Source organism: Miniopterus natalensis, chromosome 1, assembly GCF_054644295.1.
Source record: "Miniopterus natalensis isolate mMinNat1 chromosome 1, mMinNat1.hap1, whole genome shotgun sequence".
NCBI lineage: Eukaryota > Metazoa > Chordata > Mammalia > Chiroptera > Miniopteridae > Miniopterus > Miniopterus natalensis.
In genome coordinates this window covers 68,433,698-68,458,688 of record NC_142081.1, presented here as the reverse complement: position 1 = coordinate 68,458,688, position 24,991 = coordinate 68,433,698, and the positions used below count along the sequence as shown (strand labels likewise).

Sequence of the window (24,991 nt, the reverse complement as noted above, 5' to 3'; positions counted from 1 at the left end):
TGTTTGGGACTCTGTGCTTCCTGGACTTGTATGTCTATTTCTTTCACCAGGTAAGGGAATTTTTCTGTCATTTTAAAAATAGGTTTTCAATTGCTTGCTCCCTCCCTTCTCCTCCCGGTACCCCCATGATGCAAATGTTGGTAAGCTTGAAGTTGTGCCAGCGGCTCTTTACATTAACTTCATATTTTTGAATAATTCTTTTTTTTTTTTACTGTTCTGATTGGGTGTTTTTTGCTTCCTTATATTCCAAATTCTTGATTTGATTCTCGGAATCCTCTACTGTTGATTCCCTGTAATTTATTCTTTATCTCTGTTAGTGTATCCTTTATTTCTAACTGGTTCTTTTTTTATGTTGTTGATGCTCTAAGTTTCTTGAAGTTCTCAATAAGATCCTTGAGCATCCTTATAACCATTGTTTTGAACTCTGTATCTGGTAGTTTTCTTGCTTCCATTCCATCTAGTTATTTTTCTGGATATATTGTCTGTTCTTTCATTTGTGACATGTTTCTTTGTCTTTACATTTTGGCTGTTTCCCTGTGTTTGTTTCTATGTATTAGGTAGATCTTCTATGTCTCCTGGACTTGGTAGATTGGCCTTGTGTAGTAGGTGTCCTGTAGGGTCCAGTGGCTCAGCCTCCCTAGGCACCTGAGATGGGCACTCCAGGGGTGACCTGCATGAGCTGTGTGAACTGTCCTATTGTAGTTGAGCCTTGGTTGGTGTCACTGGGAGGGATTGACCCCCAGGCCAATCTGCTGTGAGCACCAGTTGCAATTACAGCAGAAGAGCTGCTGTACAGGAGCCAACCCTATGGAGCAGGACTTGCCTCAGTGGGGCTTTGGTGCTCATCGAGTTTGCCACTCGAGTGTCACTGATGGAAGTGGTAGGGTTGTAATCTGGTGTGGTAAAGCTGACCACCAGATGCACTGACTCTGGAGCCTCCCTGGAGGTGCAAAGTCAGCCACTGCCTGTGCCCTGCCCAGGGCCAACCCAGCATGAGCTACAAAGTGCTCTGCAGATGGCTGCTGCTTTGAGTTGTCCAGGAGAGGCCAAGCTATGAGCCAAGGCAGGCTGCCATTAATGCAAGGCCTGGGGCCACTTACTGAGAGGTATGCAGCATGCTGAGGCCAGTTGCTGCTTGTTTGAGGGACTTTAGGAGAGTCAGAAGTATGAGGCAAGGGAGGCCAGTTGGTCCTAGCTGGTTTGGCTTAGTGATTAGAGTGTTGGCCTGGGGACTGAAGGGTCCCAGGTTCGATTCTGGTCAAGGGCACATACCTCATTTTCAGGTTTGATCCCCAGCCCCAGTCAGGGCTCATGCAGGAGGCAACCAATTGATGTGTCTCTCTCACATCGCTATTTCTCTCTTTCTCTCCCACTCTCTCTGAAAAGCAATGGAAAAAATATCCTCAGGTGAGGATTAAGAACAACAAAAAAAGAGAACAGTTGTATGAAAAAGACACTTGGATGAGCCTGCAAATAGGGTGGGGTAAAAAGTGTGAGCCACGTTGATGGAGATTCAGATACGGTGCCCTACCTGTCCGCTCTGTGGTGGGGAGGGCTCAGCAAAGGAACACTGACATCGTCCAGGACTTCTGACTGGGAGAAAGCTGCCCCTCCAGCTCTCACCTTGGTTCCAGGCAAGTTAGTTCCTCCCTGAATGTCCCATGTTCCTTTCAAGCTGCTGCCCCAGTGCTGGAGCTCAGAGGGAGTGAGTCTGAGTAAGTCTGTGCTCTGGCCCTTTAAGAGGAGCTGCCTGGGACTCCAGCAGCCTCAGCCTCCCTCAGCCTCAATCCCCGCTGGTTTTCACAGCAAGAAGCTTTGGAGACTTCTCTTTCCAGCACTGGAACCCTGGTTTGGGGGCCCTGGTGTGGGGCTGGGATCTCCTGCTCCTCTGGGAAACCTCCACCACCAAGATATCCCTCCCGGTTTTAAACCACCACACGTGGGTGAGGGACCAGCTGCTTCCTCAATTCTGCCCGGCGTCTCCACCCTCCTACCAGTATTGATGTGCTGCTTCTTTAATTCCCTAGTTGTAGGACTTCTGTTCAGCTAGATTTCAAGTGGTTCTTAATGATGATTTTAGTTGTAATTTTGACTTGGTTGTGGAAGGCCACGAGAACCGTGTTTACCTACCCCGCCATCTAGACTGGAACTTCCGAGACTCCTTTGTAGATTTTTTAAAATTGACTTTTAGAGAGAGAAAGGAAGAGGGAGAGAGAGAGAGAGAAACATCGGTTTGAGAGTAACATCGATTGGCTGCCTCCTGCATACCCCGTACTTGGGATCTAGCCAGAAACCTGTGCCCTGCCGGCGAATTGAACCGGTGACCTCTCAGTGCACCAGAGGACGCCCAACCGAACCACACTGGCCAGGGCTGGATGCCCTGAGATTCTTGGGTTTTAGTGACACCACCACCTCTCATGGTTCCTCCAGCAGCTGCCCTCTGTGGCCAATTTCTGGATCGCTTCAGTGTTCCCACTTGATTTCCTAGTCCTACTGAGAGAGGGTATGTTGTGGAACAGCTGCAGTGGATAAAAGCTGCAGGAACTGTGAAGAAGATACTAAGACCCCCCCACACACCAGATTTATGGCTTAAAACTGGCAGAGACCAGCTCAGTCCAACACGGTGACTAATTTCACCTTACTATAACCCCTTGCCTCATTATACAATCCTTTTAAGACATTAGCATTTCAATGACACACCCGGAGCCACCGTGATTGGAAATGGAGAGCCCATATAAGAACACAAAACGGTTGACGGAGCTCCTCTGAGGTACCTCCATCCCTTTCCTGGGAAGATCCTGAATATTCCCTCCCCCCCTTATTGGGAATATACCCTACTCCTCAATTAAATGAACCTCAATAAAGGAAGCAAATTCCTCTAAAGGGGGGCTGGGCTGCTCTGTCTGTGGAGTAACCCATTCTGTGACACTACTGCACTAGTAAACTCACTTTCACGTTAAACTTTACACTGTCTCACGTTTGAATTCTTTCCTGCATGAAGCCAAGAATCCACAGTGAGTCCCACACACTCAGGTTCCTAGACACCTGGAACACTTGCATTATCTCTCTTTACCAATTCCTTGTGATAAAATTCCTCTGATGTACTTCATGTGAGTTCTGTTTCCCGGCTTGCCCTTGACTAATAAAGTTCAGAATCTGTGTCAGTTATCAAATAATTGTCTCTTTACTCCAAACTCAACTGCTTTGTGTTGCTGGGGCCAGTAATCAACAAACTGCACTTCTGCTTCACCATCTGTCTCCCTATTCAGCTCTGCCAATAATGGTCGCTAGAGGGAAGCTGGAAGGCTAGAGGTGGGAAAAATGGCTTGCTCCTTCCTATTTGTTCCATGTAGGCTTCCTATCTAATTGTATTTTCTGTGAGCAGTTCCCAGTAGCACTTCTTCACTCCAGCAGTTCTTGTCCTACCAGTCGCTGAATCCAGTCTCCAATTTTCCCCAACACTTGCAGAAACAATTTTATCACATTCCCTCAGAGACACCAGCATCAGCTGGCTTGTGCTCCCTCCTCAGGTATCTGAATTTCAGTTGTGACAGGGCCCTTCTCTAAGCTTCAAAGTTTTTATAACACTAACCTCTTCCTTTTGTTCCCTCAGTGGTGAGGGTGGAAGCTGCTTTCTGCAGTTGCTACTTCTGTGATACTTTAGAGTACTTTTTTTCACCCATGCAGTTACATAGTTAACAACTTTAGAGTTACTTAACATTCTTTATATTCAACTCTGTCCAAATAATTGTGTGGTTTCCTGTCTCTTGACTGGATCCGGACTGTAACAGTTGTAGAGCTGGATTTTCGGGAAGGTGTTTGGTTTGGTTTTGAATATATTAAATTTGCAATGACAGTAGGCTATCCGAGCTGAGATAAAAATCTTGTAAATAGATGGGAATATGACACTGGAGTTTTTGGGAGATATGGGAGCTGAAAATATTTTCTCATTGTCAGCACTGATGTTGCAGAACCGGAGACGTTCGCCTTACGGAAAGGCCAAGCAGCACTCGGAGGCTCGGGGTTCAGGAGGTTTATTTTATGCCTGCTGGCCCAGAGGAGTCCAACTCCAAAGTCTGAGCCCCGAGGACAATCGGTCAAGGAGTTATATACTGTACATGTCCCGCCTACATGACAGCTGTACTTTGCTTAGGGCAGGGAGAAACCCTTTCTGGTTTGGCTCACATGGGAACATAGCAGGATGGCAATAGGGGAAGCCCCGGGGTGGGAGGAGGGGACTGTGAGCCATTTTAGACTGAGTTTTCCCTTATCAATGTGATGATGGAAACTGTAAGACTACATGAATTCTCTGGGTGAGTGGTGTGGGGAGCTTAGAGTAGATCGTTGACAATGGTCTCACATATACTCACAAAGGAAAAACAACAAAAAATTTAAAATAATAAACCTGAAGATACAGTTGTTACCAGAAAGGGCACCTGGCCCTAGGGCTGGCTGGTGGTGTGTGGGTTCTTCATGCAGGAAAGATTTCACAACATGAGTCCAGGTGATTTTTAGAGGACGTTTATTAAGATTTTTTGGGAAATTGATTTTTAGAGAGAGGAAAGGAGAGGGAGAGAGAGAGAAACATCGATGTGAGAGCAACATCTATCGGCTGCCTTCTCCTGCATGCCCCCTACCAAGGACTGAGCCTACAACCCGGCATGTGCTCTGACCAGGAATAGAACCAGCAATGTTTAGGTGAACAGGATGACATCCAACCAACTGAGCCGCACCCAACCAGGGCAGGAGGATGTTTATTAAAGCTGGGGACAGTGGAAAAAGGAAGAGCCTAGGATAGAAGAAGCAACAGGTGAGAGACTAGGTGGGGAAATGAGCCTACCTGGGCTGCTTCGGCTCACTAAGAAGTCAGAGAAATGGGGGCCTTAAGGTCAGGGTCAGGGAGTTAACAGGACACCCTGCCACTGCCCATTGCTCCCTGGCTACAAGTCTCATAGGATCTTTTAGAGTTTAAAAAATGCATGCCTGTGAGGGAAGAAAAGGGGAAGGAGAAGGCCCGGGCATGCTCCTGGGAGGGAGAGCACACAGAGAATTTGTTTGGATGGTTTTTAAAGGCTGGGTATGTAGGGAAGATCTTTGAAGCTTAATAGAATATTCTTCAGTTTTATATGTCAAAATGAGATTTATTCCCTTAACTTCTTCTGTCCTTGGGTGTGGTTGCAAATGGCACTAATTGTATTTCTGCAATCATCTCCCTGAGTTGGGTGATTTAAGCTATTTACCTTCTGGTTGGGAAGAAGTGTAAACTATTTACTTTAAGTGTCTTTGGTTATAGAAGATAGGATTTTGAGATGACTAGATGGCTGTAAACTGCTTTGCCATTTAACTCTCTGTCTCAGTTTTCCTATTCTGCTTGTCCTGGCTTAATAGCCTGTCTCACAATGATAATTTTATGACAAAGCATTAATCAATGTAGCTTACACTTTTTTTTGGTACACTTAGCTTTTTATCCAATCTGTGTTTCTGTCGGGGGTGGTGAGAATGGCACCAGGTGTTAGACCAGTGGGGTCAGACCAGACCTGGGTTCAGCAACCTTGGGACTTGAGTCTAGCATGCTCCTGGGAGGGAGAAAGAGCTGGGTCCTCTGTCCTAAGGGTTTTAAGGGTGGAGATTTTAGGAGAGGTCCCAGGGAGGATCTCAATAGAATACTCATCAGCTCTCCAGGTGTGTCCTTTCAAGGTCAAGGTCTCTACTGATTGAGTGGTCAGAGCCAGGGCAGAAAGTCATTATCCACTGTAGCTGGTCCTGAGGTCAGCCTTGGTGTCCCTTGTCTGGTTTTGCTGCTTTTCTGGGCCTGGAGCTGAAATATAACTGAGGCCTAGATGTTATCTCAGGAGGAAATATCTAGGGAGGAAATATCTAGGGAGGAAAGGTCAGTGGGTCCAGACTGCATGACCATCCATATGCTACAGGAGGAAAGGTTACCCTGAGGACAAGGTCTCACCCTACAGTTGTCCTTTGCTAGGCACCCAGAGCTTTCCACCCTGATTACCTTCTGTACCTGGCCCATCGTCCTTGCTCTGCTCATGTCTGTCTAGCTGCCTACCACATTTTCAGTTCTACCCCAATATTGGGGCTGTACTTAGAAATAAAAATCTAAGTAGCCTAGACCTCTTACTTTTCCTTTAAGACCTTTGGGGGAAGTCCCAGTTACAGTGAAGGCAGTGACTTATCTTTCCTTCTATCTTTTGGTTCTGCTAGTCTACTACTAATACTATAGTGCTACTGCAGAAGGTTGCAAAAGTTATGAGAGAATTTTATTACCTACTGAACTGGGGATCTCCCTGCTACACTGAGTGTCTACTTTGTGTCAGGGCCCATTGTGTGTATAGTTCACTGCCCATAGTGGTTCTAAGCCTTTTCTCTCCTTTTTTCCCAGGCTGGATGTTCCTCAGCACCTGTACCTTCCTCTACTTTCCTTCTACTTCTCTGATAAAATAAAGACCATGTGAGATGAGCCTTTAATCCATTCCAAAAATAACTCTGTATGCTTCTTTCTCTCTCCCTATCTCAGCCGATAAACTGAACTTCCTCTTTTCCTGTGTTCTCAATCCTCTTTGTTTTCTCCCTCATGGGTGCTATAAACATCTAGAAGGAAAGATTTTCTCCCTTAATTATCTACTTCTGTGTTTAACTTAAACATCTTTAATTTTCTCTTCTCTCCTCTGCCTGCAGACATAATCTTCCTCCCTGTGCTGAAAACAACACAGGACAAAACAAAAAACACCCAACCCCCCAAACCTTCATTTGACCTTGTTGCAACTCAGCCTATTTTTTTCACCCTTTTATTGTTAGACACCGTTAAGGACAGAACTCCATTTCCTCAATGCAGTCACTCTTAGTTCCGCTCTCTTGACTCCTGCTGTTCCCTCAGCCCTTGTCCCTGTCATTCAGACTGTTCACTGAAAGGCAATCCTCGCTTCCTAATCACAAGGCACAGTAGATTTTTCTCAGCTCACATTCTCTTAGGCTTCTGTGTGGCATTTGACATTGTTGATTCCCCTTCTTTCTAAAAACTCTCCTCTCTGTTTTCACAGTAAAAGATATGATTTTCTTATCTTTTTGTGCTAACCTTTTCAAAACAGCCTGTATGGCTACACATACTGAGCTTAATTTACAACATGTCTATTGCAGTTTGAAGGGGGCATGAAGAAATAGTGGGTGTCACCAAAAGCTGATTGCTGCTCAGACAGGCTTTGTAGGATGTTGTTCCGTGATGATAAAATCTTCCTCAGTTTGGAAGGTCTAGATATTTGATTGTGTCTGAGGCTGGTTAAAGTAACCAATCTTATAAGAGACAAATACTCTCTATATAAGTTTCTTCCCCTAGCTAGTTAAACCCTGACAGATCTTGCCTTTCCATTTCCCTTTATTTCTTTAAGCTTCAACCTCTCAGTTTCTAATTCCTTAGATGTGTTGGGGATGGCAAGAATGGCACCAAGTGTTAGACCAGTGGAGTCAGACTAGACCTTAGGTCAGCAACCTAAGAAAGAATTCAGAGCCAAGACTCAAACTATAAGAGAACATTTATTTATAAAATCACAGAGATGGAAGAAGAAATGGGGACTCATAGTAGAAATGGGCTTCGGAAACAAGTTCTAGAGGCAGAGGAAGGGTCCTTGAAAATTAGAAGTGAGGAAGGTGGAGGTGACACGCCTGGGGGGGTGGAGAGGGGGAGAGGGGAAGGAAAAGGCACTGTGTGCTCCCAGGAGGGAGAGTGTGCTGGGTCTTCTGTCCTAAGGGTGGAGATTTTAGGGGAGGTTCCAGGGGAAGATCTTAATAGAACATTCATTAGCTTTCCAGGTGTGTAGTTTTAGGGTCAGAGCCAGGGCAGGAAGTCATTATCCACTGTAGCTGGTCCTGAGGTCAGCCTTGGTGTCGCTTGTCTGGTTTTGCTACTTTTCTGGGCCTGGAGCTGAAATACAACTGAGGCCTAGATACTATCTCTAGGGAGGAAAAGTCACCTTGGGGACTAGGTCCTACCTTACAATTGTCCTTTGCTAGGTACCCGGGGCTTTCTACCCCGGTGACCTTCGGTACCTGGCCCATCGTCCTTGCTCTGCTCGTGTCTAACTGCCTGCCACACCTCTTTCTTTTCTTAGGTTGTACTGCTTTCCTGTCTACATTTGTTGAACTTGCGTACATTGTGAAGTTTAAATGCACAATTTATTTTTTATTTTATTTATTTTATTTTTAAAAAAATATATCTTTATTGATTTCAGAGAGAGGAAAGGAGAGGGAGAGAGAGAGAAACATCAATGATGAGAGAGTCATTGATCGGCCGCCTCCTGCACGCCCCCGACTGGAGATCGAGCCCGCAACCCGGGCATGTGCCCTGACCGGGAATCGAACCCCATCACCTGGATCCTAGGTTGATGCTCGACCGCTGAGCCATGCCTGGCTGGGCCACAATTTACTTTTTAAAAATATGTTTTTATTTATTTTAGAGAGAGGGAGGAAGGGAGAGGGAGAGAGAGATAGAAACATCAATGAGAGAGACATCGGTCGGCTGCCTCTTGCGCGCTGCCTACTGGGGATGGAGTCCGTAACCCGTGCATGGGCCCTGACTAGAATGGAACTGGGGACCTCTCTCATTCATGGGTTGACATTCAACCACTGAGTCCTGCTGGCCGGGCACACAATCTATTTTTATTTTTGTATGAGGTCATTTCATAGTGCAAAGTTCACTTGGCTAGTAATAACTAAGTCAGGTCAGGAATTCATCCTGGATATACCGCTAGCCAAATTGGGGACAATTTGAGCCTCAAAATTAATAATGATAGTAACATAATAATCCACTAACTAAAATGGGAATCTATAAATCCATACTGATGTATACAAATGAATGAATAAATATATAAAAGGTAGAGAAGGGAATGTCTCCTTCAAGCTCAATGCCAACTAATAAATGTGATAAATGATGAAGGAATGATAGGAGTTACAAAATCACCATTTGGCAACCACCATGTTCATAATTGTTTCTGACAAGAATCATCAGTGGAAGCTAAAATTAGCGGGGGAGTTTTCTTAGAATACAATACTTATATAGACTCAAATTATTTCCTCAAAGATTATCTAGTGATTACAAAGGAAATATAGTAACTTTACATTGGTGCAATCTGGTAGATACTGCTTTAATCAAATAATCAAAGTTAATATTACCAGTAGCAGGACCAAATAACATCACGTACCTCTGATGTGATGCATTGACAAGGACACAACATCATTTTTGTGGCGTTCCTGCCAAAAATGCATAAACTGAAGCTAATCATGAGGAGACATCTTACAAATCTAAACTGAGGGATTATCTACAAATAACTGGCCTGTAGTCTTCAAAAAAGTCAAGGTCATGAAAAACTGATTAATTGCCCCAGGTTAGAGATGTGGCAACTAAATGTAACATGTAATCCTGGAATTGAGACTGGATTTAAAAAAAAGAAAAAAAAGACAGGACATTGTTGAAACAATTGAAATTTTACTATGGACTGTGGATTAGACAATGGAGTTGTATTGATGTTAAATTTCCTGATTTTGATAACTGTACTGGAATTATGTAAGAGAATGTCCTTGTTCACAGGAAATGCACATTGAAGCATTTCAGGGTAAAGAGGTATGATGATTGCAACTTAATTTCAAATGGTTCAGAAAAACCATATAGCATACACACACAAAGAGAATGGGATCAAATGTAAACACTCGGTGAGTCTTGGGAAAGAGTATACAGGAGTAGTTTGCATGATTCTTGCAACTTTTCTGAAAATTTGAAATTATATGACAATAAAAAGTTGCCAAATAAATCCAATCCTGAATTTTTTGTGTTAATTTTTTAAGTAAAATTTTTACTGAAGTATAGTATACATACAGAAGAGTGCATATACCAAAGGCGTCCAACTTGATACATTTTTATGAAATAACCCTCCCCCCTCATGTATCATGATCTGGGTCAGGATCTAAATCATTACCAACATTCTGGAAGCACCCTTCCCAGTCATTACCCATCCTTCCTCTAAGGCAACTTTTACCTGACTTCTGTTATCACAGTTTAGTTTTGCCTGTTTTTGAATGTTATATACATAGAATCATACCATATGATTCTTTTGTGTGTGTATTTTCTTTTCCAACGTGATGTTTGTGAGAGTCATTTCTTGTTGTTGTAAGCAGCTGTAGTTCATTTGTTTTCTTGTTCATTAATATTGCACTGTATTTAAACAGACCTTGATTTATTTTCCCTCTCTGCCATTGTTGGACGTTTCGGTTGTGTGGCAGGCTGTCTCTAAGATGGTCCCCCAATGATCCCTGCCTCCTGTTTTCCATGACCTTGTATGTTATTCTCTCCTGGAGTGTGAGCTGGACCTTGTGACTAGCTTCTAATGAATAGAATATGGCAAAAGTGATAGAATGTCACTTCTGAGATTAGGTTACCAAAAGACTGTGGCTTCCATTGTGAGTGCTCTCTTAGATTGATTACTTGGGGGAAGCCAGTGCCACCTCATGAGATAGCCCTCTGAAGAGGTCCACATGGTGAGAGCTGTGTCAACAACCACAGGAGTGAGCTTGGAATCAGATTCTCCAACCCCAGTCAGACCTTGAGATAACTGCAACCCTGGTTGATGAACTTGAAAGCCACACTGGGTTCTTGATTCGCAGAATCAGTGAGATATAAATGTTTGTGTTATCAGCTGCTAACTTTTGGGGTAATTTGTTTTGCAGCGGTTGATGACTAATACAGATTGTTTTCTTAGTTTTGACTGTTACAAACAGTATTGCCCAAATCTTCGTGTATGTGTAGTACACATATGTGGTTATTTCTTTTGGGGTGTATATCTAGGAATAGAATGGCTGGGTCACAGGGTATATTTATGCCAGCTTTAGCAGATACTGCTTTAAAGTTTTCCAAAGTAGTTGTATCATTTTATACCTCTACCGACAGTGTAAGAGAGTTTCTGTTCTTCCATATCCTTGACAATACTGGGTATTATCAGTCTTCTTAATTCTAGACATTCTAATATCTCATCTTAAAAACATTTTACTTTGAAAAAATTTAAAATTTAGAGAGCCCAGCCAGGTGTGGCTCAGCGGTTGAGCATTGGCCTAAGATCCAGGAGATTGGGGTTCGATTCCCGGTCAAGGCACATGCCCAAGTTGTGGGCTGCAGTCAATCAATGACTCTCTCATCATTGATGTTTCTATCTCTCTCTCTCCCCTTCTCACTTCCTCTCTGAAATCAATAAAGATATATTTAAAATAAAATAAAATAAAATTTAGAGAAAAGTTGTAAGAACAGTACACAAAACTTTCACATTCTCTTTACCTAGACTCCTTAATTGTTAACATTTTACCATATTTCTCTCTCCCTTTAATGTATCTGATAATTCTTTTTCTGAGGACAAGTTGAGAACAAGTTGCACACATGATGACCCACACCTTAAGTGCTGCAGTGTATTTTACCCATGCAGGAGCACTTTTCTATATAATTACAATATGACCATCCCAAGTCAGAAAATCAACATTGATACAACAATGTTATTCAACCCACCGATCCTGTTAAAATTTTGCCTACTATCCCATTCTCTCTCTCTCCTTTCCTGTTTAGAATCCAATCCAGTATCACTTTGCATTTAGTTGTCATGTCTCTTAGGTCTTCTGTAATCTAGAAAATAGTTCTCAAATAGTTCCTTAATGTTTCTCTATCTTTCATGACATTGGCAGTTTTAAAGAGTGTACACCTTTCCTTCTGTAAGTACTCTTGATTGGAGTTTGTCCAATGCTTCCTCATGTCTAGCCTCAAGCCATGAATTCTGGGCAGGAGTACGCCCTAAAATGATGCTGTTTTCTCTTCAGTGCATCACATCAGGAGACATCCAATGTCAACCAGTCCCATTGTTAGTAAGGTTAACTGTGATCACTTAGTTAAACTGATATGTGCTAAGTTTCTCCACTGTGAAGTCATTATTTTTCCACTTGTAATTGAATAGTGTCTTGTGAGGAAATAGTCCAAGACTATCCCAAGATCCTGTTCCTCATTGAACCTCACTCACCAATCTTAGTATCCACTGATGACTCCTGCTACCAACACGATGGTTACCACACGGTGATTTTAAAAGCCTATCTTTTCTTCTACATTATTAGATGACATACTGTTGTAAGAAAGAGCTTTCCTTTCTTTCTTATTCAGTCATTCTTTCATTCATTTATTCATATCAGTATGGGCTCATGGTCCTAATCCACATTATTATGATGATCAGATTGTCCCAGTTTTGGCCAATAAGAACCCTCTCAGTCCCATGTCCTTTGGACATATGCCCATCGCTCTTTGAGCACTTCCTTATTTTCTACTACAATTGGACATTGCAAGCTCACCTTATACGCCAGTCCTGGAATTAATCATTTCTTTAAGGAGCCCTGGTTCCTTTAAGTGGATGATGGTATTGTGAAACCAAGATATAGGTGTTTAGTATGCTCATCGTAACTATGTGTCACATGTATACATTAATATCTATCAATCATCATCTACCCGTCTTTTTATCATCAATCTCTTTATCATCTCTCTATCTTCATCTATCAAGTATGAGTTCAATCCAATACCTCAGTTTTTTTTCTAGTCTTCCCTCATTCCACTTATGTGTAAATTCCTCCTTAGGCCTTGATAAACCTCAGTATATTTACTTATCTCTCAACCTTCCTGAATGTAATCATTGGGGAGAGTGAGAACAGCATTAAGTGTTAGACCAGTGGAATCAGACCAGGCCTGGGTTCAGCAACCTTGGTACTTGAGTCTAATTAGGAGAGAATTCAGAGCCAAGACTCAAACTATAACAGAACATTTATTTGGAATATCACAGAGGTAGAAGAAGTAATTAGTAGAAGAAATGGGCTTAGGAAACAAGTTATAGAGGTAAAGGAAGGGTCCCTATTGCTTAGAAATAAGGAAGGTAAAGGTGATATGCCTGGGGGGGATAGGGATCAGAGGCGGAAGGGGAAAGGTGTGGGGTGTGCTCCCAGGAGGGGGAGGGACACAGTGCTGGGTCATCTATCCTAAGAGTTTCCTAAGAGTTTTTGGTAGATTTTTATTTATTTTTAATCCTCACCTAGGGATATTTTTTCCATTGCTTTTCAGAGAGTGGAAGGGGGAGAGAGAGAAACATTGATGTGAGAGAGACCCATCAATTGGTTGTCTCCTGCACCCACCCCAACTGGGGCCAGGGATTGAGCCTGTAACCGAAGTTGCCCTTGAAGACTTGAACCCAGGACCCTTCAGTCCGTGGGCTGACATTCTAACCACTGAGCCATATCAGCTAGGGCTATCCTAAGAGCTTAAGGGTGGGGCTTTTAAGGAAGGTCCCAGGGAAAATCCCAATAGAATATTCATCAGCTTTCCCGGGCTGTCTTTTCAGGGCTGGGGATCTCCACTGATTGATTGGTCAGTGCTGAGGCAAGGGTTCATTATTCAGTGCAGATGTTCCTGAGGTTAGCCGTGGTGTGTTTGTGTGGTTTTGCTGTTTTTCTGGGCCTGGAGCTGAAATACAACTAAGGCCTAGATGTTATTTCTAGGGAGGAAAGGTCAGGCAGTCCAAATCGAATGACCAGGGAAGGAAAGGTCACCCTGGGGATGAGGTCCCACCCTACAGTTGTCCTTTGCTAAGCACTCAGGGCTTTCTGCCATGGTGACCTTCTGTACCTGGGTCATCATCCTTGCTCTGCTCATGTCTGTCTAACTGCTTACCACATAACCAATCTTCCAACCACAAAGATTGACTTCTTGGCTAACCTTCTTGGTCCTGACAACTTCTCAGTCCCAGCCATCTCCTTGGCCAGTATCCACCTTGGTTTGCTGCCACCCTGTGACTACCCCTTTGGTGGCCACACTGCCACCTTTAAGGGATAGGCAAGGAATGGCTGGGAAGAGGGCAGAGGAAGAGCCATCCTGATATTTTGACTCTTAGGCCAGTATTTTATTTATTGGGTTTCCTAGTGAGAATCCAACAGTCTTCAGGAATTTATGCACACTGAGAATTTCGCCCATCAAGATGTTCCAATGTGCTGGGTTATTTTATGACTTAAAGTGACTAATATTTGCAGGATTCAGCACTGTTTAATGAGGATAGAGGAATGAGAAGCAGCAACAACAGATGTAAAAGAAAATATGGGGAAAGATAAACAATCACTCCAGTTGGGCATAAACAGAGCTCAACTCCAGTCTTAGTTTTATAGTGAGAATGGTTCTCATCAGTGCTTCTGCCCTAGAGCATGAGCTTGCCATTGAAAGGCTAGGTTGGGTTGGAGTAGGGATGCAAGGCATTCTTTCAGATCCATCTTGGAGTGGAATGCATGTTTTAGAATGGTTTTGGAATCAACTTGGCCATCTGGGATCAGGCTGGACCTATCATACAGCTTCAGACTAACCAGGCCCCTGACCTCAGACTGGAGTAAAAATCACCTCTGAAGGACAGAAATACTGTGTAATCCTCCTCAGCTCTAATCTAACCCAACCACTTTCATTGCTCTGTTCATTTGCTAATAAGCTTCTAGACCTTCTTGACACTCTAGAACTCTTCTCCATATTTTGTCTAACCAACAAGACAGAATAAGAGTATGATGGTCTGGAATCAAACTCTGAAAAGTTAAGTGACATTTATCTAATGTTATAAAGTTATATATATTTTTACCAGTCCAGAGTTGATAGGGGCACTTATAATGTCCAAAGATTGAGCACCTGAATTAATCTGAAATATAATTATATTACTTATAAAATTGTAGAATACATATACTTATGTAAGCAGGGATTTAAGTTTTTTTTTCCTTAGGCTTCTTTCTCCTAGGCCTTTGCACCCTACACTCCCCTTGATCCTGGACTGAAGCAATTAAGGAGCTGGCGCAGCTGTGAACAATGGGTTAAGATATTACCTTATGGGGACGCCAGGGATATAGCCAGGCCACCCAGATCAAAAGAGTGAGTATCTCACCTTATCAAGACATCCCCAGGCGACCAAGAACAAAAGAGTGAATATGTCACCTTATCGAGACATCACTGCAACCAAGATGAAAAAAAAATGCCTTCCAGGACTGCACGTAGCTGCATTCCATTCCCAGCGCCAGTTTGTCCCATCTGACCCTCAGGCCACTCCTTAAGACAGGTTTTGGATGCTTGTAGGCTCCCTGTCTTCTTGGTTGTCCAGCCTTCTCAATAAATGCCTTATATGATTCAACCCTGCCTCCGTTGAATTGGACACAGGGACAGGCAGCCCGAACCCCACCAGGGTATCCCGGTAACAAAGTCTGGGTTCCCGATGCTCTGAAATGCCAAAACTCAAAATGTCATAGTTTGGAGTAAGGAAAGGTTTATTGATTGAGAAGTTCCAGCTCGAGAATTTGGGGGTGCCTTATAGCTCCCACAAATCCATCTCTTAAGATGGATCTTAAGAGACCTAGAATTCAGACGTCTTTTATCTCAAAACAAGGGAGGAGTAGCAAGGCAAGAGGTGGATGAAGGCCAGGAGGTGGACGAGGGCTGTGGACGGCTAGGTGCCAAGGCAGGCACGGAAGAGCACGAAATTTCTAAATCCCTTTGTCCCTGGTTGGTTGGTCTGTAGACCTCCTCTGATCTGAGTCTGGTCAGAGACTCCGGTTACACAGTTCTTCACCTCTAGGGAAAGGCGTCTTCTGATAAGAGACTGTCTTTGCAAAAACTCAAGCCTCCAGCAGGATTCCTGTAGTCATTAGCATATCTACAGCAGGGGCGATTAGCCTAGAGGCCTTGGGAGAAATGCAGGCTAGAATTTAGATAAAGAGAGCGAGCATTTCACTCTGCTGCAATATGAGACATTTTGGTTCATCTCTGTCAACAGGTAACAAAAGTTAGGAAATTCATGAATTAGGGTAATGTTAGGTACAATGACTTGTTTGATACAGTCATTATTGACAGTCTGTAAGACATAGTTGTTTGAATTTCTAAGGTGGGTAAAAATTGCCCAGGCCCCATTTATCTGATTATGTAGAATAGTGACTAAGAGTGAGGATCCTGCCCGCCTACGTGGCTCAGCAGTTGAGCATCGACCTATGATCCAGGAGATCGAGGTTTGATTCCCAGTCAGGGCACATGCCTGGGTTGCGGGCTCCATCCCTGGGGGGTGGGGTGGGGGGCTTGCAAGAGGCAGCCAATCAATGAGTCTCTATCATCATTGATGTTTCTATCTCTCTCTCCCTCTCCCTTCCTCTCTTTGAAACCAATAAAGACATTAAAAAAAAAAAAAGATAATCCTTTCACACTAAGTTTGAGTCCTGATGAAACTGCTTACCAGAAGTGTGTCTTTAGGCATGTCAGTTACCTTTTCTGTGCTTCAGATCCCTCACCTGTAAAAATACACATGGGGATATTGTGAGGTTTAAGTTAGATGACATACAATTTGGAGAGTGGTACCTGGCACCCAAAAAGCACCCAACAAATACGGTTGTGCTTGTTATTATCATTTAAAAATATTTTTGCTGATATTTTAGAAAGAGAGGAAGAAAGAGGAAGAGAGAAACATTGATGTGAGAGCACCCCCTGCCGGGGATCAAGCCTGCAACCTCGGCATATACTTGGCTGGAAATGGAACCAGCAACTTTTCAGTGCACTGGTGGACACCCAAACAACTGAGCCACACCAGCCAGGGCTGTTATTATCATTTTAAGCTGTAAATTCATCCTTAGTAAAAAATTCTGTAACAAATCTAACCAGCTTTCTTGTCTTGGTTCTCCTTCATGAGTTTATTATTATTTACTAATAAAAATGGTTAGAGAGCGCCCCCATTTGCCTCTCCATTAGTTTGAAATAGAAGAGATTGATTTCATTCTGGAAAAACAGCTGGTTGGGTCCAGCTACAGTTCTTTTCAGTCCCATTGATGCTGTCACGATTACCTCACCAGGAAGTTGAAACTGCTCTTCATAGATCTGAATGTTCCACTAATGTGACCCAGTGTCTCCTGGGTCTGTTTAGTTCTTTTTGTTCCAGAAGGGCTTCCCTGCCAAACAAAACAGAACTGAGCAATTTCAAACTTTTCCTTAACTCCAATTTAAAAAATATCCTCCTGTTAATGAAGAAAGGCTGGATGATTTGGGGTGGAGCTTTGAATTGGAAGTCAGAAGGCCAGAAGTCTAGTTTCAACACAGCATCTGTTTGCAAATATATATTGTGTACCCTCTAAGTATACAGCAGTATGCCTGCTGGACATTGAGGGGGTTCAAAAAAGGGTCAAACAAGTGGAGAACTTTGTCTCAGAGAACTTGCAACCCAGCCAGAGGGAAAAACAGCTAAAATACAAGGTTGAATGAAATAACTGTCAAATCCAGCATCCCATGGTATGCTGAGGGAAAGAAAGAAATTGTAATAAAGTGCAGAGAAAAAGGTGTCCTGGGCAAGCAGCAGCCCTTGCCATCACTGTGTGCTCTCCTTTGCACAGGCCTGCCTTGTTCAATTGTGTTTTGCCTTATTGCACTTCGCTTTACTCTGCTTCACGGATACTGTATTTTTTTACAAATCGAAGGTAAGCCCCTCCAACCAGCAAAAAGGTTATGCTTTGCTGAAGGGTTAGCATTTTTTTTTTTTAAATATATTTTTATTGATTTTAGAGAGAGGAAAGGAGAGGGAGAGAGATAGAAACATCAATGATGAGAGATTCATTGATCGGCTGCCTCCTGCATGCTTCCGACTGGGGATGGAGCCTGCAACCTGGGCATGTGCCCTGACCGGGAATCGAACCTTGATCTCCTGGATCCTAAGTTGACGCTCAACCACCGAGCGACGCCTGGCTGGGCAGGATTAGCATTTTTTAGCAATAAAGTATTTTTTAATTAAGGTATGTACTTTTTAAGATGTAATGCTATTGCACACTTAATAGACTGCAGTATAGTGTAAACAGAACTTTTCTATGCATCAAAAAACTAAAAAATCTGTGTGACTTGCTTTATTGCAATATTCACTGTATTGTGGTGGTCTGGAACTGAACCTGAAATACCTCAAAGGTCTGCCTGTATTACAAAGTCTGGAAACCTGAGGATGGTATTCCCCAGACTCCTTTGCATTCAGGGTTTTTGCTGTAATCTATACTCTGCCAATACAAGACATTTTGGCTTAATTTGGAAAGCAGAAGAGAAGCGGAAGAAGGCATTCTCTCTCTTCTGACAGTGTTGGTAGGTGGAAGTGTGGGCTTCCTCCACATCGTTTTTGCAGTGGCCCTGGTGCCGTTTCATCTGTCTTGGGACAGTCTCCACAGCTTCCAGGAGATTCCTGACTGCTTGGAGACAGCTCCTCTCTCTCAGTGTTTATTGGCTAATAAAACTAGGCCCTCAGTTGGTTAAAGCATCATCCTGAGACACCAGGTTGAGGGTTCGATTCCCCATCAAGACACATACAAGAGTCAACCAATGAATGCATAAATTAGTGTAACAACAAATTGATGTTTCTCTCTTTCTCTCTCCCCTCCTTTCTCTTTCTCTAAAATCAACTAAAAAAATTAAAACAACAACAACAACTAAGTCTTCTGCAATGCCATGCTCTTTTTACCTCTCAGCCTTTACTTATGTTTTCTCCTCTCTGTCACCTAATTTGTTTTCCCTCCCACTTCCTTTGTATTTTATTTAGCTTTAAGTCCCTGCAACTAGTCAGTGACTGTTGCATATCACTCACTCAGTCAGTCAATCAATCAATATTTTTTGGGAGATTAGATGAAGAAATGAATGAAAGAAAAGGAGAGGTTACAGGCTTAGGCAGATCTATTAATGGGATGGGGTGGTGAACATAGGGGAGAGGGTAAGCTATGAGTAGTGACAAAGCAGAGTAATAATTAGAGAGGTTGGAATGAGATATGGATAAATAAAAATGCAGTCCTTCACTGCAGTAATATCATTGGGTTTCTAATAATCTAAAATATATGAAAAAGACAAGTGCCGTGGGTTGCTAACTATATGAGCATTTGTTAAAATGAAGGCCAAATATGGAATGAATGGGGAAATAGGTCTGTTACATTTTGAAGGTATGAAAAATGAACTGTCTGGTGGTCAACCAGTGTGGAGATGACCTATAGAAGAACACACCAAAGGAGAAGACTCACAGGGGTGCAGGTTACATATGTGAATGATAGGAACGACACCCCAGGCTTAAGTAGAGTAGATCATAATATTTGTATAGTACTTTACAATATTAAAAGCATTTTTCAGGTGCATTTTCCTATTTTACCCTTGCTGCAACCCTGTGAAAAAAGTATACACTACTACTAATAAAAACAAGTTTGTTTGCTTGAAAAAACAATGTGTTTATTGTGGAAAACTAGCATATATAGATATATGAAAGAAAAGAATAAAAATAACTTTTAAGACCATCATTGTTAACATCATGTTGGCTTCTCAGAGCTTTTATTTATTTTATTTTTAAAATATATTTTTGTTGATTTCAGAGAGAGGAAGGAAGAGGGAAAGAGAGGTAGAAACATCAATGATAAGCCAGAGTCATTGATCGGCTGCCTCCTGCCCGCCCCCCACTGGGGATTGAGCCCGAAACCCTGAGCATGTGCCCTGACTAGGAATCAAAATGCAATCTCCTGGATCATAGGTCGGTGCTCAACCTCTGAGCCACGCTGGCTTGGCCTCAGAATTACATGCATATTTATTTCTAAATAAAAAATGGGATCATACTGCATATTTTATTTAGCTTGTGATTTTACTTAAAACATTGTGAACATATTTGCATGTCATTAAATGTTCTTCTATGCATGAGATTAATGGCTCCATAATATCCCATTCTCTGGCCAATTTGTACCAAAATTTATTTAACCAATCATTCATTCATTGCTAACATTTAGTTGACTTCAGTTTTTTATCATATAAACAAAGTTGAGATGAATGTCCTTGTAGTTAAGCCTGTGAACATATCTTCAATTACATTCTTAAGATAACTGCCTGAAAGTGGGATTACTGAATCAATATGCCTGTACAATTTAAGGCTTTTTTTTTTTTCACATTCCCAGACTGTGCTCCCAAGGGTTCACACTAGCTGTTGGAGAGTATATATTCCTTTGAATCTTCTAAATATAGGTTATTCTATTTTTTGGGTCATTTTTAGATGTTGAAATAAACATTATTTTCATTTTTAAAAATAGGAGCTGAGGCTGAAAGAGACTATAAATGGTATAGAGTGGATGGCAGAGCCTGACTACAATCTTGCATACTGTTTCTCCTCTCCCAGGGATGCACTGTCGCTAGAGGGCCACATTTCCTCCCTCTAGCGACAGAAAATAGGTGTCAGGTCACTGATATTACATAGTTAAAAACTCCAACATGATCACAGATTCCATTAATAGAATATGACTAGCAGGAGTTAAAGAGTAATTCTGTTTACTTAGTTTTGGTCACAGCCTTCTTCATGCACTGAGTTCAGTTTGAGGCTGTAAAACTAAAACAGACATTTGGGATAGTCCATTAATAGGTCTTAAAAATGATCACAGAATTAGACAAGAGGATCTAGGAAGGCAGGATACTAAGTATTAAATTATTTAGACAGGAGAAGAAGCAGTTCTGACCTTTGAAGATTTGATGGCCTGAGTTCAGTGTTTAGTTGACAGAGGGAAATACATTTTGTAAGTGAGACGCTGGAGGAGGGTGTGTTATATTTCTTGGAATTTCAGAGGAAAGCCCTTACTACTGTTCTCCACCCCAGTACTTCTCTAACATAAAAATTGCTTTAAAAGCAGAAGAGATGGCTTGTTTGACTCTGTATATATAAGGGAATCATGGTACACCTTGTCGTGGGCTTCGTGAGGCCTCTTTCATGCTACTGGTGTCCTCTGGATCTTTTTTCCAGCAGCCTTCTTTCTTTCATGTTTTAAATTAATTCTGGGGGATGCAAAAGGTATGTGCGTAAGAAAGTAGGTGGGATGAGGGGGGAGCATGTGAAGGTAAGGAGTAGAGGAAAAAGAAGGGCCTGGAGAGAGCTGGAACAAGGGAGCTTCTCAATTCTCTGACTGCCCCTTTGTTTCACATCTCTCTGGCCAACTGGCAGGCACTTCTGTGGTCTTTATGGGATGAAGGTAAAAATCTAAAAAGTTTGAAATAAAATTCTAAAAGGCCTTGTTTTAAGGTGGTGGGTTAGAGCACTAGTCTCAAAGTTTTGGGTTTGTTTCCAACTCAGTCGTTCACTATCTGTGTGGCCTTGGGCCCACCACTTTACCTTTTTTTAAAGTCTCAGGCATCCTCCCCCACCCGCAACTACAGCGATGTATAAATTGAACAAGGCACAATAAAATGAAGGGACTAGAATAGGCCAAGGACCTTAATTTGGGGTTCATGAATAAGCTTCAGAGGGTTGGTGAAGTTGTTAAGCATTTTTCTGGGAAGAGTTAAAAGGTTCGTCAGCCCCGGCCGGTGTGGCTCAGTTGGTTGGGCATCGCCCCATGCACCGGAAGGTTGCCGGTTTGATTCCCTGTCAGGGCACATGCGCGGGTTGCAGGATCGATCCATGGTAAGGGGTGTGCAGGAGGCAGCCAATTGATGTTTCCCTCTCACACAGATGTTTCTCTCCCTCTCCCTCTCTCTCTAAAAAATCAATAAAAATATTAAAAAGCCAACCAACCAACTAACCAACCAACTGACAACAACAAAAAAATGTTCATCACATTTCATGGGAGAAAACCAGAAAAAGTTCAAAACCAGTGATGCTCTAAGTCTTCTAGAACAAGTGGGGTTGTACCTGGCACCTCCTTTCACCTGTCTGCTCTGAGGAAAGGTTGGGTATGTACATGTTGGTTGTAGGCACAGAATTGTGAAGACAAATGTGGCAGAACCTGGTCTTTAGAATCACACTATCTGGGTCTAAACTCTACTTTGTCACTTACTAAATAGGTAATAACTTTAGACAAATTAAGTCTTTCTGAGCTTCAGTTTCCTCATTTGTGAAATGCAGATAATAATATATTTACTTCCTCCTGATGTTAATCCATATAAGGTGTTTAGAGGAATACCTGACAAATAGCAAGCGTTATTTAACTACTATTACTACTGAAAATGAATGTATGTATGAGTGTAAATGAAAATGTTTGGAGGAGACTGTGTGTCTGTGTGTGTGTGTTGGGTATGGGGGATGGGTAGAGAGTATAAGAGACTGTACTTGGGTAGCAGGATATGAATTCTTAAGTCACTTTTTGTGTGAAAATTTAAATTTACTCTCTCTTTTTTTCTTTGCATCAGAAATCATTAGAAAGAAAATGTTTGTTCTACTTTGGCAGGGGAGAGTACGATAGGACTCCATTTCCCATCACTACCTTGCTCATAGAATTGGCGTGAGTAGGACTGACAACCTTGGACCTGATCCCAGTGTCTGACAGTAATTTCCCATCCTGGAGGTCCTGAGAAAAGCCCATTGAGGACAGTCCTCCTGTGAATATCATGATTTCAGGACCCCATGGCTCAACTGGACTAGAGACCTTATCAGCTGAATCTTGGGTCCTGGCTGAGTGGGAAGCTGGCAGTGCCTGTGATCACAGTCCTGGAGCCAACCTTCCATGAGCAGAAACGATGTCTGCCCGTGTCTCAAATGTATGCTATAAGGACACCATTTGACTTTTATAGGATAAAAGCTTGAAGCTTGGTGGAGTGGTGGAAGCTATGCCTGTGGGGATTCCCTGAGTGGTTGGAACACACAGCTGGGACTAGTGGGCAGACTCTGTGGGTTCATCATCTAGAGCACACTGACAGTCTTTCCTTTGTTCCTTTCAGACATGGAGAGAAAGCATCTTTGTCTTTGATCTCATTCTTTATTCTTCTGTATATTCTATGATTGGGCAGGGGCATTCTTTGTGCAGGGCAATTTTCCCAGTGATTTCCTGGAAATTATTGAGGGACCCTGTCTCAGTTCATTCAGGGTGTTAAAATAAAACAAAATACCACAGGCTGGGTTGTTTAAAAATAACAGAAGTTTATTTCTCATAGTTCTGGAAGCTGGAAGTCTGAGATCAGGGTTCTAGCCTGATTGGGTGAGGGCCCTCTACCAGGTCACAGAATTCTTGTTGTATCATCACATGATGGAAGGGGCTAGAAAGCTCTGTGGGATCTCCTTTATAAAAGCACTAATTCCATTCATGAGGGTTCTACCCTCATGGCCTAATAACCTTCCAAAGACCCCACCTAGTAATATCATCACCTTTGGGGATTAGGATTTTAACGTATGAATTTTGGTGGGAGGGAGACAAGAATATTCAGATCATAGCAGGCCATGTCTTTCTTTTTCCTGGTGAGACGTTCTTTTCAGCACTTTGGAGTCGTTGTGACTTCATTCCAGTGAGGGGTGTGTCTGGAATTAGAAGTTAGCCCTCTTAAGGATCCCAAAGTGAGTAAGAGAGCTAAAGAGGAGACCATGAGAGAATTAAATTTCATACTGAGCTAGACTATAGATATAGTAAAATGCAGTCCTTTAAAACATATAGTTGGATGCATTTTCACAAATGCAATAGTTGTGCTACGATAACAACAATTAAGGTATAGAAAAGTCCCATTCCCCCATTTTTCCTCCTTTAATTGGTACCCTTTCCATATCCCCAGCTGCTGGTAACTGCTGATCTGACCGTTGTCCCTTTTCTCTTTTCCAGACTGTCACATCAATGGAATCATGCGGTATACGGCCTTTAGTGTCGGCTTATTTCACCTAGTGCATTCTTATGAGATTTATCCACGTTGCATGAATCATTTGTTCCTTTTTATTGCTGAGTACATTTCATGGTATGGATACTCTATAATTTGTTTACCTGTTCACCAGTTGATGAACATTTGGGTTGTTTCTAGTTTAGGGCTATTTTGAATAAAATTGCTATGGACATTTGCATATGTCTTTGAGTAGCTATGTTTTCATTTCCTTTGGGTAAATATTTAAAAGTGAGATTGCTGGGTTGTATGGGAAATGTATGTTTCACTTCATAAGGGACTGTCAAACTGTTTTCCAAAGTGGTTGTATCATTTGACTTCCTACTTAGTAATATGTGGATTCCAGTTGTCCACAGACCCTTCACAGGGTCTTTCGCATACACATACTCCACCTTCCCCATGATAATGGGTCATTTTGGGAGGACCCTTTTTACTGCGAAAGCTCCAGAAAAGGTTTCATACTGAAGTAGAGCACTCCCATTTCAGCCTTTACAATCGCTACTTTGAAGATAAGCAGGAGCAACAAAATTTGGTAGAAACAATGACCTCTTCCCTTCCCCTGGCTCTCTGTAAACTTTGTAAAAGGTTTCCGCCTGTAAAAATTCCAGGGAATAGATTCCAGGGAATAATTAACCAAGAAAGCTAATGAACGCATATCTTAGCTTCTGTCTGGTGCTTTGCTAGCCCCCCACCTGCCCCCTTAGCCAAACAGAATTTGGTTTTTGCCTTTATATTCTCCCTGTGAAGACTGTTTGGAGCTGTGAGTCTGTGAGTCTGACAAGAGTCCACTTGCAGTCGCCGGCTATTAAAAATCTCCAAAAGGTCAATTTGGTCTCTGTGTGAATTGGTCTCGCGAGGCCAGGTATAACAGTAATCTGGTTCGGGTACCCATTCTAACAGTGAGCGCAACAGGCTCCACTGTTAGGAAACGCTCCTGTTTAGACAGTATTGAATCCCAGTCCTCTACTTCTGACCCTCATCACTCTGATTTCTCTTCACCCTCTTTATTAGGATGACCAAAATCAATAACTTTGGCCAATTAACCAATTTTATTTTATTTTATTTTTTTAATCCTCACCCAAGAATATATATACACATATGTATATATATTTATTTATTTTTATTACTTTTTCAGAGAGTGGAAGGGGGGGAGAGAGAGAGAGAGAGAGAGAGAGAGAGAAAGAAAGAAAGAAAGAAAGAGAAAGAAAGAAAGAAAGAAAGAAAGAAAGAAAGAAAGAAAGAAAGAAAGAAAGAAAGAAAGAAACATTGACATGAGAGAGACACATCGACTGGTTGCCTCCCACTCCG

The 24,991-nt window shown here is 42.3% G+C and overlaps 1 pseudogene; it reads right to left on the bottom strand.

The window, feature by feature from the left end:
• Positions 1 to 24,991, bottom strand: part of LOC148094188 (hypoxanthine-guanine phosphoribosyltransferase pseudogene) — a 35,259-nt pseudogene that overhangs the window by 1,591 nt on the left and 8,677 nt on the right.